At 38.5% G+C, this 16,896-nt stretch overlaps 1 long non-coding RNA gene across 2 annotated transcripts in view; it reads left to right on the top strand.

Moving 5' to 3' along the window:
* Nucleotides 1-2,036: 2,036 nt before the first annotated feature.
* LOC100927804 overlaps nucleotides 2,037-16,896 on the top strand; it is a 40,064-nt gene continuing 25,204 nt past the window's right edge. The window contains exon 1 of one of the 2 annotated variants that reach the window (XR_001120638.2): nucleotides 2,037-2,263. This is a non-coding gene — a long non-coding RNA (uncharacterized LOC100927804). The remainder of the gene's footprint in view (nucleotides 2,264-16,896) is intronic. The other variant, XR_004232387.1, reaches the window with a different exon arrangement.

Here is a 16,896-nt window from a genome sequence, read left to right on the forward strand (position 1 = left end):
CAAATCTTCCTTTCCTAGACATGGAGTAGTTGCTCCCTCATTTCAAGGCTTTTTTTTTTTTTAAAGTAAAACAAAAAAATTTTTTCTGATATTATTCCTCATGGACTCTATAACTTTCTGTCATCTTGTCTTCAAATCTATTTCCTCTAAAAGCTCTATTTTTCTCTTATCCTTATCAACATTCAGTTTCCACATTTAGGTTTCTCATTGTAGCTTCTCTGTTAAAGGGATTTTAACTTAAGTACAAATATTATTATTATTTAAATCCTCTTTTATATTTATATTTTATATTTAAGAATATAAGATTGGAGCTAAATGTAATAGCATTAGCAGGAGGTATGATGCCAAACAGAGCTGTGGGCTGCCCCTCTACCAGTGTGCCCTAGCCTCTTAAAATCTTAATATTCAGTCTTCCACATTTACATGGCCATATATATTTCCTGTATATTTGTGTTTTACCACATATATATATATATATATATATATATATATATATATATATATATATATCCACACTTTCCACTGATGTATTTGTAAGGTATAGATTTATATAGGAGTGGGAGAGGGAAATAATTTTGTTGATTTTTTTTTTACTTTGTTGTTTCACTAATTACTAAAACATTCAATATGGACAAAAGATGAGGACATAAATTTAGCTTCATATATATTTTGATAAAGTCTCCCCTCCTCCTGTGTTTCTGCCAATGAATCAGATAACATAAGTTAACAAGCATTTATTTGATCAAGTACTGTGCTAAGTTCTCTATAAACTGGTAATAGAGAGATGAATAAAGTAATTCACTTTACCCTAATTCCTAGAGTCTTCTGGATATTGGTTTAACATTTATTCTCTTGCAAAATTGGGGACCCACTCCAGGGACCTAACTAGGAGATTCTTTCCAAGGAAAGTCAATAGCATATGGCAAATAATAACTCATATGAAGTTGGAATAGCTGGAAACATGGGAGATTTATATATATTCTTCTTGGGCTTCCCTTTGCTGACCACCAAATTGCAAAGGACTAGGTTCCTCTGTCCTCTCTTTACCTCTAGCCCAATTCGTATAACTGTTATCGCCTTAGAAACAAAAGTGGCTTCCACGCTTAAGGCAAGTGAAATAGAAGTGTGAGTATACACAGGTCACACTCCAAACACATCCACTTGGTGAGATTCCTTTCATAACTTAGCTCCTTAACGTTGGAGATGACTAAAATCAGTTGGATGGTTGAGAGGAGAATAAACCACCGGAGAGTCCCCAGACAGGTCATAAGGGAAAAAGAACCCTGTCTCACATATACTCCTGTGTTTCAGATCATGGCACAGACTTGGCTGTGACTACAGGCTGGGCTCTTTTTCTCAGGCTAGGTGGAATGTCCCACTATGATCTCCACTTCCATGGGTCTTGTCCCTTCTTCCTCAGTTTTCTATCTCAGTGGCACAGAGAACTGTCATGTTCTCTCTTATGGCATCTGAGGAATTTCTGCCATTCTGGGCTGTGGATCTCTGTGGCCCCCTGAGAACAGGGAAGGGGGTTGGGTGTGAGACCAGAATTAAAGATGAGCTCAGTGGCAAGGTTCCCCCCTTCTTCTGATCTCCTGCAGAGTTCTCTTGTGACCCATGAACAGAACACTGACAAGGGGCTGTCATGGCCATTTCTGCAGCACCCAGGCCTGGGAGGAGACCTGGGCTTTCTTGAGCCATGAGCTCCTTTGCAATTTCGAGGGTCTGGTCAGCTGGTACAGTCCGGCTGCCCAGAGTGTGCTAGGCCATGGAGGAGGGAGTGTTGACCGAGTGTTTCATTAGGATCAGGGAACATCGGCCTTTAGTTCATTGAGTTTTTCACTTGTTATTATTCTTGCTGTCCTTAAGATTGTGGAGAAACTAAAATTGCATTACCTCTGGTACCCAATTCTTATTTTGGAGGCATCTGAGAGGTCAGGAGGATTGGAGAAAACGGGTAGGACTTTGGCTTTTGTTGGTCATGTGACCCAGAAGTCTGCATTCTACTTTCTGTTATAGGAAATGGTTCTGGCGGCTAGCTAGCGAACCCCTTCCCTGGCCATCCAGCCCTGGACTGCCTTCCCTTGTGCCTGAAGGAGGCTGCGTCCCCAAGCCCACAGTTCTGCAGGGAGGGGAGACCCCAGGTTCTGCTGTTCCCCCACTCAGAATGTCTCATGTGCCCAACCGCCAAAGCTCTGCAGCAATCTGTATCAGTTATTAAACAGGCATTCCAGGAATGGCCCGCAGTGCAGCAGAGAAAGAGGTATTACAGCGGGCAGGGATGGGCGGGGAAACTCGAAGGCTGGTTAGTTGTACATGGAATAAGGTTTCTTCCATGTTTGAATGGATTGGAGACTAATCTCTGAAAATCCAAACCTGGGAAACTGAGAAAGATCAGGAATCTGCTTGAGATTGTCCACTCTTTGTCTTTGTCTAAATTTCTCCTTTTTTAAAAAACAATTATCACAGGATAAAAAATTATACAGGAACTTAGGGACTCAGTGAGTTTATCTATGCCTTAGTTTCTTACTTTCCTGCATAAAACTAACCATCATTATACCTAGTTGATGTGGTCCAGGCCCCATTCAGGAGAACCACCAATGAGCTCTTAATTGTCAAACCTAGTGGCCTTGTCTAAATACTCAACTTTCTGGTCTTTTTCTGTAGCACTTGTCTATGTTGACTCCTCTTGCCTCACATAAAATAAATAAACAAAGAAACAAACAAATAAATAAATCTGAATCTCTCAATCTCAATCAGGCTGGAGGTTCCAGGTTTATTTATGGGCTGGATCCCACCACTGATCTTAGACCCAGTCTAGGCCACCCCTTAGTTTCAAAGGGCTTATCTTATTAATGCTGAACCCAGTGTTAACTCTTGATCAGTAAGTTCTCCCACCTGACCAGAATTCTTTTTTTTTTTTTAATAGTATTTTATTTTTCCAAAACATGGAAAGGTAGTTTTCAACATTCCTTTTCTTTTCTTTCTTTGTCTTTTTTTGGCTGAGGCAATTGAGGTTGTGATTTGCCCAGGGTCCCACAGCTAGGAAATGTTAAGTGTCTGAGGTCAGATTTGAAACTCAAGGTTTTCCTGACTTCAGGGCTGGTGCTCTATCCACTGCACCACCTAGCTCCGCCTCAACATTCATTTCTGTGAGATTTTGTGTTTCAAATTTTTTCTCCCATCCTCCCCTATTTCTCCTCTCCCTAAGACAGCAAGCAATGTGATATAGGTTAAGTATGTGCAATCCTTCTAAACATATTTCCATATTTGTCATTCTGTGCAAGAAAAATCAGATTATAAAGGAAAAAAAATTGAGAAAGAAAAAGCAAACAAAAATTACTATGGTTCGATTCACATTCAATCTCCATAATTCTCTCTCTATGAGATTGGCATTATTCCTAGTCCATTGGAATTGCCTTGAATTACTACTGTTGAGAAGAGCCACATCCATCATAATCAATCACACAATCTTGTTGCTGTGTACAAAGTTCTCTTGGTTCTGCTCACTTCGCTTAGCATCAGTTTATCTCAGTCTTCCCAGGCCTTTCTGAAATCAGACTCCTCATCAGGCTGATGATAGAATATCATATTCTTACAGATATATAAGAATATATCCTATAGAATAATAATAATATTCCCTTACATCCATATCCCATAACTTATTCAGCTATTCTCCATGATGGGCATCCACTCAGTTTCCAGTTTCTGGCCACTACAAACAGGGCTGCCACAAACATTTTTACACATGTGGGTCCCTTTCCCTCTTTTACAATTTCTTTGAGATACAGACGCAGTAGAGACACTAGTCACATCAGTGTTTCTGAGCTTAAGAGATCTGCCGACTTCACCCTCACACTTTTCCAGTAGATGGGATTAATGGTATGTGCCCCAGCCCCCCTTTCATTAATCGTCTTTTCTTCTCTTTGGGTTTTCTGTCTACTAATCTGTTCACTTCTCATTGTCATTTTAGTGGTTCTTCATGCTCCCATCTTTTTTTTTTTCTTTTTTTTAAAAGTGCAATTGTCCCTTAATGTTCTGTTTTTGGCTCTTTTCTTTCTCTATTTATTCTCTTAGTTATTTTGCCAAATTTAGCACCATTACTTACTTCCTTGTGGATGTTGCCCAAACTTACACCTCCTCCTAACATTTATCAATATAGGGTACACTCACAACAAAAATAGGATATACAGTCAACCAAATTTCCTTGTAGGTAGAAATTAACTTGCTTATTCATATCCCTTTTCATGCTACATGATTCTAATCATGTATTATCTGATCATTAGAACTCTGCTACTCTGTTTTAATGTCTTCAGACTTTTTTGGCCATTGCTCCTCACATCTCAAACAGAAGGGCATACATGCTTTCATAATGATATAATGTTTTGGGGGACTTAACTTTCAATGACTGCTGGGTGCCTAAGACTGATGGCAGTGCACCAAATTCTGGTCAAGTTTAAAGCAAAACTGGACAGGTAGTCATAATTCATATTATGACTTCCCAGAGAGTAACCTTTTCTCCCAACCGTTCTGACCAAGAGTAAACATGATAAAAGGGCATATGGTAATTATTATTCTAACCTTTAGTTCAGCATCCTGAACTGTGGGAAATATTTTTAATCCTATTTCTGCTGTTATAAGAGAGAATGAGCCCTATATAACCAGTAGGTCACATTGTTACCCAGAACAGACAAATGAAATGGGAGATAGTCAAAAATAAAGAGAGAATCTTAGCAGGTGAGGGAATGGTTAGTGGGAATGGTTAAGTTAGGAACCCAGAAGTTATGAGTGTTAAAAAAATTATATATATAGCAATATATAGAATTAAAAAATATGTTTATATATATGCATACTTATATATGTATATTTTAAGTTTGTCAATAATATTTGTGAAAGCTGTGATTATTGTAAATCTGTTCTCCACTTCTGTTCTGCGTATTTCATCAAGGTATACAGGTAAACCTAGTGCTTGAAGGTTATGTTGCTATTCAATTGTTTTCAGTCATGTTTGACTCTTTGTGATCCCATTTGGGTTTTTCTTGGCAAAGATACTGGAGTGGTTTGCCCTTTCCTTCCCCAGTTCATTTTATATTTGACAAAATAAAGCAGACAGGGTTAAGTGACTTGCTCAGGGTCACATGGATAGTAAGCAGCTGAGACCAGATTCAGTCTTAGGAAGATGAGTTCTCTTGATTCCAAGCCTGGTGCTCTATTCACTGTTCACCTAGCTATCCTAAGTTATGTTAGCAGGGTATAAATTTATACAGGTCTTATCATTTTGGAGAAGATATAAATGAATGGTTGGATGGATGAAAAAGATTTATTAATACCTTACTACAGTACTGTGCTAAGAATACAGGATAAAAATACAAATTTTAAGACAGTCCCTGCCCTCACAGAGCTTATACTCGGTTAGCACATATTAAGTAAGAGTAGGCAGGGAGGAATATTTGTGTTTGCCAAGTTATTGGGATGGTGAGTGGAATTGTATTAAAGGAGTACATTGACATATCATTTCCAGAAATAATGGCAGCATTAATTTGCTTATAGTTACAAACCTGGAAAGCTGGAGAGGAAGAGTTAAGTGTGGATGACAAGATGACTGGAGAGTAACAGATCTAAGACTATTTATTTGCTGTCCTAGAATGAGCCTACTAAATTTGAAAGGATTACTCTCAGGAAGTTGGTCACTAGAAAATGAATTTATTTGGTTACAGAAATTCACAAAGACCATCTTCTTAGGTTCTGATCTTCGTCAGTGGAGGGCGTATCCAGACTGCTGAAATAATATATAAGGAGGGTTGATTTATTTGCTTAAGCTCATCCCACTTTAAGTGATAAAATTCCCAATCAATAAGTATATCTCACAGACAAACTGTGAACAGTCTTTGAAAATCATTTGTTTAGTGAAATATCACAAGACAGGAAATCTGTTCCAATTGGCTGAGGAATTTTGTCATATCTTCTGGATCCTCTATAAAAACATTGAATTAGTTGGAATTGGCAAGCAGGGGAGCTCTTTCAAGCACATTCTTGAGGAGCAAAGATGGCAGAGAAAGAAGTTGAAGAGAGTTATTGACTCTAAGAGTATCTCATTTCAGAAGATCTGGGCTGAGGGAAATCATGAGAAAAGGTTTAACTCTTTTCTCAACTTCTTATCCCAGTCCCTATTTATCCATAGCCACTGTGATTTAATCTGCTGTTTCATTACCCAAATGTTGCCTCAGAATTTTGCTTCAACCACAAAGAAGCCAGGGGTTGATTATGGATAGATATAAATGTAAAGTCAGACAGAGAGTTCAACTTCTGCCTAAATGTTAAGAATTTTCCTAATCAGGGGCTTGATGTGATTGTTATTGAACTCGTACGTTTTATCTAAAATAAATTACCTAAAATTAAAGAGGAGGGAAATACATGTTCCTTAAGAGCCATTATATTGCCTCTCAGATGAAAATGGGCTAATTATTGTGCCAAGATATTACAGGTAGATTATCAAAATATGAAAACATATGAGGCCTTAGAAAAAAATGTAAACAAGTGATTGGTTGGTTGCAGTATTGTAAACACGGATTTTATATCAAAAAAATGCTCAACTGGATCTGTAATCTTACCAGAGGGGCTGTTTCCAATATGAAGCAGATCACAATCAATCTGTGCTTGTCTGTCCTGGCAAACTTCCATCCATATCTTCCCAAGGTCACCCCAGGGATTGGGGTTGTATGGTTCTTACAAGTCTCTTGACTTTGCAAAAATGTCAATGCAGCACACAGTTATTTATTAGTTATCTCTTGCTCTTGCTACATAAATGCAATATATTCTATGGAAATAAGTTAGTAAGGCAAAAAATATTAAGCTTACTGTGTTCCAGTTAGTCTACTAAGTATTAGGAATATAAAGAAAGGCAATTAACTGGGAATTTATTAGATAGAGCCCTGGACCAGAAGTCAGGATATATCAGTTCAAATCCAGGATCAATCCTTTACTAGCTTTGTGAGTCACTTAATCTCTAGCTGCCTCATTCCTCATCTGCAAAATGGGGATAATAATAATAGCATCTACTTCCTGGGGTTGTTGTGACTATAAAATGCTAATATTTGCAATCTTAAAGAGCTATATAAATGCTAGATAATAGTATTATTTTGTTATCATTTTGTTATTATTAAAAACATTCCTTGCCTTCAAGGAGCTTCCATGGAAATGAAGGAGACAACAATAGCCGGATATATACATGATATGGGTAGTTGAGTCAAACTCTTTTGAATAATTATGAATATGAACCAGGAAGCTCTGCAGTGCTCTAGGGACTGATGCAATCAGCACCATGTCATCCGCTGACGGGACATAGGGGACTTCTCTCCTTCTAGAGAATTTCTCTTTTTCTCCTCAAACACTGACCTAGACTTCTTCCACAATAATAGCAGACACTTTTGGTAACTGGACATCTCAGTTTTGAGTGGAGGGTCATCAAAGGAGGTCATATCTTCTGTAACTCAAGGAATTTTGTATAATTTCAGTGGAGTATGTTGGGTGTTCAGAGAGGAGTAGACCTTTGGTCTGAGGCTTGTCAATCCCTTATCATCCACCTGTGGTTTCCTCCTTTCACCCACCTCTCATCTGGGGGTCCAAGAAGCTGAGACGTGCCTGCTGGACACGTCTGGTATTACTGTTTGGCAGACGGGCTCACCTAGGGACCTGGCAGACTTCAAACTCATCAGTGAGTTGGGGATGTGTGTGTGTACCCCAAGAGTGTAAAGACCTTTCCTTGTGGAATGGGGAGGACAATTTTTTCCCAATGACCAGGCTGTAGGGAACACTTAAATCTTGGTCTGGTATCGACCATATCCCAGGCCATTGCCAATCATTTTGGCTTTTGTCTTGCTACTGGACTTTGAGAGTGAGCTGACAATTTTGTTCACTTAAATCCAATTCACGCACAAGTCAAGACATTATTGTATCATTGATCCTCGTTGATGAAGCACAAACAATCTAATTTTAATTTATTCATGGGAGACACACTATTGGAAGAGAGTCTTAAGGGTAATTTTGCTCAATTTTTTGTTTTTGCTCATATGATTTTTATAGTCAACATTCAATAAACATGTGATAAATTGTGTTTGTTTAATTCAATAAACATTTTTAAAGTTCCTCTTATGTGCTGGACATGCTGTTAAGCACTTCAGCAACTTATCTGGCACTTAGTAGGCATTTAATAAATTTTATTCATCAATTGATTGGGCATACAAATAATCATAAGAAAAATAGTCCCTTCCCCAAGGAACTTACAACAGGAAGCTGTTAAGCTCCTTCACTATCTCAGAGAAGGATGTGGCTCCTCACCATGCCCAATCCTTCTCTGTGTGCTCTTGATTCTCTTCCTTCCTAACTTGAGCAGATTGTCATCTTTGGCATTGATCTCCTTATCTATTGGCTCCATCCCTGCTGCCTACCAGGACACTGAAGTTTCTTCCATCCTTAATCTTCACTGGATCGCTTCACGCCTGCTCAATAGCATTGTATATTTCTACCACCTGTTCTAGCCAAACCCTGAAACTCCTCTTGGTTCTTCTGTTTGACTTCTCAGTCTCCTTCACTGGATCTTTAGCTGCATCGTGTCCAGTAACTGTTGATGTCCCCCAAGACTCTATAGACGTCCCTTTTTTTGCTGTATACAATCTCACTTGGTGATCACATCGCTCCCTTGGATTTAATTATCTTCTTTATGTAGATGATTCACAGATGTAAACAATCAGATCTAGTCTCTCTGTTGAGTACTCCCAATGCCTTATGAAGCAGTCATAATGGATGTCTCTCCCATAGGATCCAAAACTCAACATGTGCAAAACAAAATTCAGCATCTTTTCCTAGGACCCTCTCCGCTTTTAAACTTCCCCATTTCCTCAAGGGCACTGCTGCCATCCCAGTTACTCAGGCACACAAACTTGCTCTCATTTTCAACTCCTCTCTTACACTCGTTGCACAGATTTAATGTTACCACATATTATCATTTCTACCTATACAGAAAATGCTTATGCTCCCTTCTTTCCTCTTAACCCGTCTCTCACTGGTCCTCATCATCTCATGCTGGAACTACTTTCATAGTCTTCTGTTAGTCTTTCTGTTTCAAACATCCCTTCATTCCAATCCATCATCCACTCAGCTGCCAAAGGGATTTTTCTAAAACACAGGTTAGATCACATCATCTTTCCCTACCGTCCTCCAACAAATTCCAATGGCTCTGTGATTCCCAGGAATAATAGAAAGACCTCTGATTGGTGTTTAAAGCTCTTTCTAGGCTTTTAATGCCTTATTCCCCTCCTTGCACTATACGATCCAGATATACTTGTTCTTTTGCAATTCCATATTCCATTTTCTTCCTCTGTGCCCTCCCCCTGGCTGGAATGATCTGCTTCCTCATCTCTGGCTTTCTTCACGACTTAATTCCTATTTTCCACAAGAGGTCTTTCCTAGTACCCCCAATTGCTAATTCCCCCCTTCCATTCAGATTATCTCCATCAATTCTGCAAATATTTTGCATGCACTTAATCATATACATGTTGCCTCTTCAATTTTAGAATCTCAGCTCTGTCAGGGAATGGACTATTCTCCACCCCCCCTACTTTTCTTTGTATTCCCACTGCTTAGCAAACTACCTGGCACATAATAAAAACTAAAATGCTTGTCTACTGATGGATTGACTGAAGCAAAGTTCAGAAGTCACGCTGCTCTCTGCCTGTTCTCTGTCTTTTCTTGTAATGTGCTGTGCTTGACTTTGATGAAACAGATAACAGACCTTTCTAACCCGCTCAGGAAAGCTGTTGAAAAACAAAATGCTCTATGTTTTATGTGTATGACTTTAGTTTTCAAAGTTGGGAGAGGAAGAAAAAGAAGTGGGAGGCACTACCCTTTGTGTGCAAGGGAAATGTTTTAACAAGGGGAAGAGAATCAATTCCTGCTAGTCATCAAACGCTGCCCCCCCATGCCATTTTCTTTTTGTGTTTCTGTTAATTGATTTAAAGTGACAATATTCCCAGATGAAGCTGTAAATTAGTTTCAAATGGGGGAGTCGGGCCACCCACTTCTATGGGATCATATTGCAGTGACAACATTAAAACTTGAACAAACCTCAACCCAAGGTGGGGGGTGGGACTGGACTCTTCAAAACCTCAAGTAAAAACACATTTTCAACTCCATACGCTCCAGCTCTAAAGAAAGTGGAAACAGATGGATGGTGGCTTTGATAATGAGAAAGGCAATCAACTTTAAATATATATATTAAAAAAACCCAAAAAACAAAATACTACCAAAAAGGGATAGGTCTGTTTAGCAGTAAAACCTCAGATATATAGCATTCCATTTTAAAGGCCACTGACATGTTAGAAGTTCTAGAAAATGTTCTAAGGAAGAATATGTTACATGTCTGTTGTTCTTTCTTAGAAGCTTCCTTTATTCTTGCCATAAAAGTGAAACTTTGAGATCTATAACTGAAAATATTAGTAAAGCTCTTTCATATCCATATCCAAACAAGAACACCAGTGGCACTGGATCCCAGAGGAGGGGAGAATAAGGCGTAAGACTGGAAAGATAGGAAAGGGCCAGACTTTGGATGATTTTAAAAGCCAAACAGAAGATTTTATGTTTGATCCTGGAGTCAATAGAGTCCACTGGAGGTTGTTGAATGGCCCAAACAGAGGAAAGTAGTCAGCACTGTGCCTGTTGCTACTGTTCGTCATTCAGTTGTTACTGATTCTTCAATACCCCATTGACTATTGCCCACCAATACTGTCTAGAGGGTTTCTAGAGGGCAAAGACACTGAAGGGGTCTGCCATTTACTTCTCTAGTGGATTAAGGTAAACAGAAATAAAGTGATTTGCACACAACTAGTAAGTGTCTGAGACTGAATTTGAACTCGGGTCTTTCTGAGCTCTGTCCATTGAACCACTTACCTGTCTACAACCCACGCTTTAGAAAGGTCAATTTGTCAGCCAAGTGGAGGATGGACTAGAGTGGGGAGATACTTGAGGTAGGGAGATGCACCAGGAGATTATTGCAATAGCCCAGGCATAAAATGATGATGCTCCACGCCAGATTGATGGTGGTGACAGAGAAAAAAAAGAGGGAATAAATAATAAATGTTATGCAATCTCTCAGATTGGCAATGATGGCAGGAAAAGATAATGAAGACTGTTGGAGGGGATGTAAGAAAACTGGGACACTGATACATTGTTGGTGGAGTTGTGAACTGATCCAACCATTCTGGAGAGTAATTTGGAACTATGCTCAAAGGGCTATAAAACTGTGCATACCCTTTGATCCAGCAGTGCTACTATTAGGTCTGTATCCCAAGGAGATCTTAAAGGAGGAAAAAGAACCCACGTGTGCAAAAATGTTTTTAGCAGCTCTTTTTGTGGTGGCAAAGATTTGGAAAATGAGTAGTTAGTTGCCCATCAGTTGGGAAATGGCTGAATAAGTTGTGGTATATGAAGGTAATGGAATATCATTTGCTCTGTAAAAAATGATGAAGAGGCTGATTTGAGAAAAACCTGGAAACATTTACATGAATTGACGCTGAGTGAAGCAAACAGAACCAGGTTATAATAAGACTGTGTGATGATCAATCATGATAGACTTGGCTCTTCTCAGCAGTTCAGTGATCCATGGCAACCCCAATAAACATTGGACGGAAAATGTTACCTGCAGCTAGAGAGAGAATTATGGAGAATGAATGAAGATTAAAGGATCCTCTTTTCACCTTTTCTTTTTTTCTCTCTCATGATTTTCTCCCTTTGTTCAGATTTTTCTCTTCTAACTAACATGACTCATAGAAATATGTAAAAAATGAATGGACATGTGTAACCTGAAAATGCTAAAAAAAACAAAACAAAACAAACAACTATGCTTTTTAATAGTGAAAAAAAGGTGTTTTATGAAGGATTGTTATTGTTATTGACAGGATTCAACAACTCCTCTCCCTAATGTTAGGCATCTTCTCTGACCATCCCTTATAACCAGAGCTCCTCTTTCTTATTTCTGCCTCTCTCTTTCTCTCCAACTCTGGCTCCTTGGCTTCCTACAAATCCCAGCTAAAGTCTCAACTTCTACAAAAAAGCCTTTCCCAGTCCTATGCACAGTACTTGTGCATATTAGCTGCTTGATATGTGCTTGTTGATTTGGTAAGTTAGTGATGATCAGATTTTCAATATAATTCATTGATAGGGGATGAGAATGTGACCTAATACATATGTAGTATTGATGGATACCTGCCGACCAGTGGATTCCACTGGGCATGAACTTAGTGGGCAAATAGCCTGCTTGGTTTTTCAGCTCTAGCCTTGAAGATTACTAAAGATTGCTAAAAGAAAAAGAAAAAAGAAAACACAAACTCAAAACTAAACAAATACAAAAAACAAACAGAAAAAAACTCCAACGATAATAGCAAGAGACTCTCAGCCAGTCCTTGGGTTCTTATTCTAGTCCTAGACTATTTGGGCTTCAACTTCCTTATCTTTTTAGAGAGATAATAGTCACCCATATCCACTTCACAGAATTGCTGATGAGAATATATATGCAAAAGAGTTATGCAAAAATATAAAAAGCTCTGTTCAAATGTAAGGTCACTTAATTATTATAATGAAATCTACCTCTCCCGTACTCCCTGCAGAATTCTGTAAATGGAGGAAGAGGAATAAATTGCTTTTCCTTTATCCAAGAGATTGAAACCCTAAGAAAGGAAAGATTAAAAGTGAATGGAATAGTGGCTCAGACTGAAAAATATTTGGTTCTTCCTATACAGTGTGTTTAGAAAATACATATATTGGTTTTGTCTCAAACCAGATTCTCTCTCTCCTTTGGAATTTGGTTCATTTTGCATTCTATATATGTATATATGTTCATATATGCACGTTTATATTTATCTACGTTAATATAAGTAGGGTTCAGTGAAGGTTTTGTTAAAATTAATGTAGTATGTTCTTGTTATTTCATGCTTTCATTTAGTCCAAATCTCTGAAAGAGAAAGAAAATTGGAAGCCAGAATGAAGTTAAGCTTGGACATCCCCAGCTGATCATTAGCTTTCTGTTCCTGTGACAAATCATCAGAATCATTTCAATGTACCTGTTAAAGAACTTCTCTCTCATGGAAATAGGTTATTAGCAGCTTGGGTGGGCTTTGTTATTCACAATCTGGCAGCTCAAACCCTCTTGGGAAATTTTCCTTAAAAATTATTATTTTGTATTCCTGGAGTTTATCTACATACATGGCCTTTGATATTAGGAAAAAGATGATTAGCTAACCTCTACCTCCTGTGTGGTGCTGTTTCAGAATTTTTCCTGAATCAAATGGCTTCCCCAGATCCAGTTTCAATGTACTGACTTTTTCTTATACCTCGGTTAACTTGGCAGTCTCCAGTATGATTTCTGACAAGACAGTTGTTTACTTTCTTGGTCAGTAGGGGTGGAAATGAGACCAAGAATCAGCCTTGTTGTCAATGAGGCTGATGTCCTTTAAATCCTTTCCTTTGAATCAAACTCTCATGGCTTTATCTGGCACCTGTTCCAAGACTCCCCAGGAAGATGGCAGCTGGGAATGTGCCAGGGGTGACATCTTTCTGTGAGTGCAGCTGTGCAAAATAGCAGCTGGCCCACCTTCACCCCAAGAGAAATTAGGCTAGGATAAGGGAAGTCAGGCATTGAGCAGGAAGGGATTTTATTAAACTTAGAAAATTGAACCCTTGATGATAGTACTTGCCCTACTGATTACTTATGATCAACCATTTTCAGTGCTGTTTTTCTCTTGATTTTTATAGCAATTAGATTTGCAGTTTTTGGCTCAGCTTTGAAATTAAACAGATATGGTTGGAAATTCTTTGCATTGCTTTGTCTTCCCCTACTCACTACCCTATCACCTTAAGGAGATATCTCAAGTCACTTTTAGTTGTTGTTCAGTTGTTTCTTTAGTCATCCCTGACTCTTCATGATCCCATTTGGAGTTTTCTTGGAAAAGATACTGGAGTAGTTTACCATTTCCTTCTCCAACTCATTTTACAGATGAGAAAACTGAGGCAAACATGGTAAAATGACCTGCCCAGGATCACACAGCTAGTAATTATCTGATGCCAGATTTGAACTCAGAATGATGAATCTTCCTGGTACCAGGTCAGCACTTTGCCCATCACACCACCTAAGTGCCTCCTCAAATCATCTAGTGTTCCTTAAAGCAGCTAAAAGGAAATTTCATCCTTTTTTATTTGGTCATCAAACCCTGCCAATTTTCTTTGAAAGAACCACTTTCCATCAGTGGTTCTGAAACTTTTGATCTCGGGACTTTTTTTTTCATTTTTAAAAGCAATCTAATATAGGTTAAATATGTGCTATTCTTCTAAACATATTTTCATATTCTTCATACTTGTGCAAGAAAGATCAGAACAAAAGGGAAAAAAAACACAAGAAAGAAGAAAAAAAACAAAACAAACAACAAAAAAGGTGAAAATGCTATGCTTTGATCCACATTCAGTCTCCATAGTTCTCTCTCTGGATGCGGACGGCACTTTCCATCACAAGTCTATTGGAATTGTCAAGGTCTCTTTAGAATAAGGGCAGATGTGACTGTTTTGTTGCTGCTGTTCAGTCATTTCAATCATGCTTGACTCTTTGTGTCCCCATTTGGGGTTTTCTTGGCAAAGATACTATAGTGGCTTGTCATGTTCTTTTCCAAAAAAAAGGACAGGTCTTGTCTTCCAGGAATTTATAAGGATTGTTTGACAAATGAGGAAACTGAGGCAGCACAGTTAAGTCACTTACCCAGAGCACAGAGTTAGAAAGTATCTGAGGCTGAATTTGAACTCAGGGCTTTCTAACTCTAGGCCCAGCACTCTGTCCACTGAACCACTTACCTGTCGCCACAAAGAACTATCTGATATCAGATAGATCAGGAAGGGGTTGATAGCCCAGTGAAGAGAGCCATGGGTCTGCAGTCAGGAAGACTTGAGTTTTTAAATCAAACACTAGCTGTAAGACCCTGAACAATTTACTTAATCTCTGCTTGTCTCAGTTTGCTCAACTGTAAAATGGAGGTAATAATAATACCTATCTCACAAGGTTGTTCTGAAGATGAAATAAGATAATACTTGTCAAAGCACCTTTTGGACCTGGTATGTATTAGGTACAATATAAATGCATATTCTCTTCCCAATAGAAAATATCTGTGCTCTATAGGTTTGCATTTGGGATTAGGATCCTGCAGGGGGCCATTGAGGAGGTTCTCATTTCAACTCTATTTCTCTGGAAATATCTATTGGATAAATAGATGGGTGAGAAAGATGGCTCAGGTCATCTAGTCATTCACTGTGTGCTCAGTTTTGTGTCAAACACTTTCTAGGAGGGGCAGTGATTCAAAAAAAAAAAAAAAAAGACACAGTCCATAACCTAACCTAGACTTTATAATCTAATCTATTTACAAATAAATAATAGCTCACATTGATAAAAGTATTCTCTTCACAATAGCCCTCCAAGGGGGATAGTGAACTTCCCCATTGTAGAGATGGGAAAGAGAGGGAGAGGAGCACGGTGAGGGTCCGGTTTACATCAGAAAGAATTACTTCAAATACTGCCTCTGACCCTGAGAACCTCTATGACCAACAGCAAGTCTCTGAGTCTTGGGCAATTAATTCTCTAAGACTGTAAGTAATAAATGGGATACTATCTGTGCTGGTGGAGGGAGTTCTTCACAAGTTCTTGATGCTGATATGCAGATGTGGGAAATGTGGTAGTTTTGACCAAAAAAAAAGTGATTGTTTCAATTATACATTTAATAAGAAACTGAATCAGGTTGCCTCAAGGTCTTGCTTCAAGTCCTCTGTCAGTCAGCTTGGCTTTATTAAGGGCCAGCTATGAGCCAGGAATGTGAAACAACTAGATAACCAACTCCTGTCCAACCCCCCCCCCCAAGCAAACAAACAACAACTGGAAAAAAGAACCCAAACAAACAAATCTTCAAGAAACAAAAAACTCCAAAATAAAATAAGACACAAAACAAGCCAATCCCCTGTAAAATGGTACAATTAAAACTTTAGATCTTAGTGGAATATAAAATTAAAGCATAGTCAATGTAGGATAATCTTAAGCAGGAAAAAAAATCTGAATTATCAATCAACCAGTAAATCAATATTAGGCACCTATTATGTGTGTCTTGTCTTCCAGGAATTTACAAGGATTTTAGGTCTAGGCCAATCTTCAGTTATTCTAGGTAAAGTCATTCTGATGAGTGGATCCATTCTGTTGGATGGAGAAGCAATAGGATGTTGGTTGTAAGAGTTAGGAAGATTTGTGACTGAATTCTGGTTCAGAAATTGACTACCTTTGGGGCAACTAGGTGGCTATCAGTGGATAGAGTACTAGCCCTGAAGTCAGAAGGACCAGAGTTCAAATGTGACCCCAGACCCTTAACACTTTCTAGCTGTGTGACCTGGGGCAAATCACTTAACCCCAATTGCCTCAGCAAAAAAAAAAAAAAAAAAAAAAAAAAAAAAAATACCTTTAGTCTTAGACTGGCTATGTAACCATACAGGGATTTTCCATCTGTAAAATGGGAATACAATACTGTCTGTCTCCTCAATTTTCAGACAAAAAAATCAAACCTATTTATATTCATATGAAAAAAATTCTCTAAGTCACTATTGATTAGAGAAATGCAAATTAAAACAACCTTAAAGTATGACTGCAATTAGATTGGCTAAAATGACAAAAACGGAAAATGATAAATGTTGGAGAGGATGTGAGAAAACTGGGACTCTAATGCATTGTTAGTGGAGTTCTGAACTGATCCAACCATTCTGGAGAGCAATTTGAAACTCTTCCCAAAATGCCATAAAACTATGCATGCCCTTTGATCCAGCAATACC

This window comes from Sarcophilus harrisii, chromosome 2, assembly GCF_902635505.1.
Source record: "Sarcophilus harrisii chromosome 2, mSarHar1.11, whole genome shotgun sequence".
Classification (NCBI taxonomy): Eukaryota; Metazoa; Chordata; class Mammalia; order Dasyuromorphia; family Dasyuridae; genus Sarcophilus; species Sarcophilus harrisii.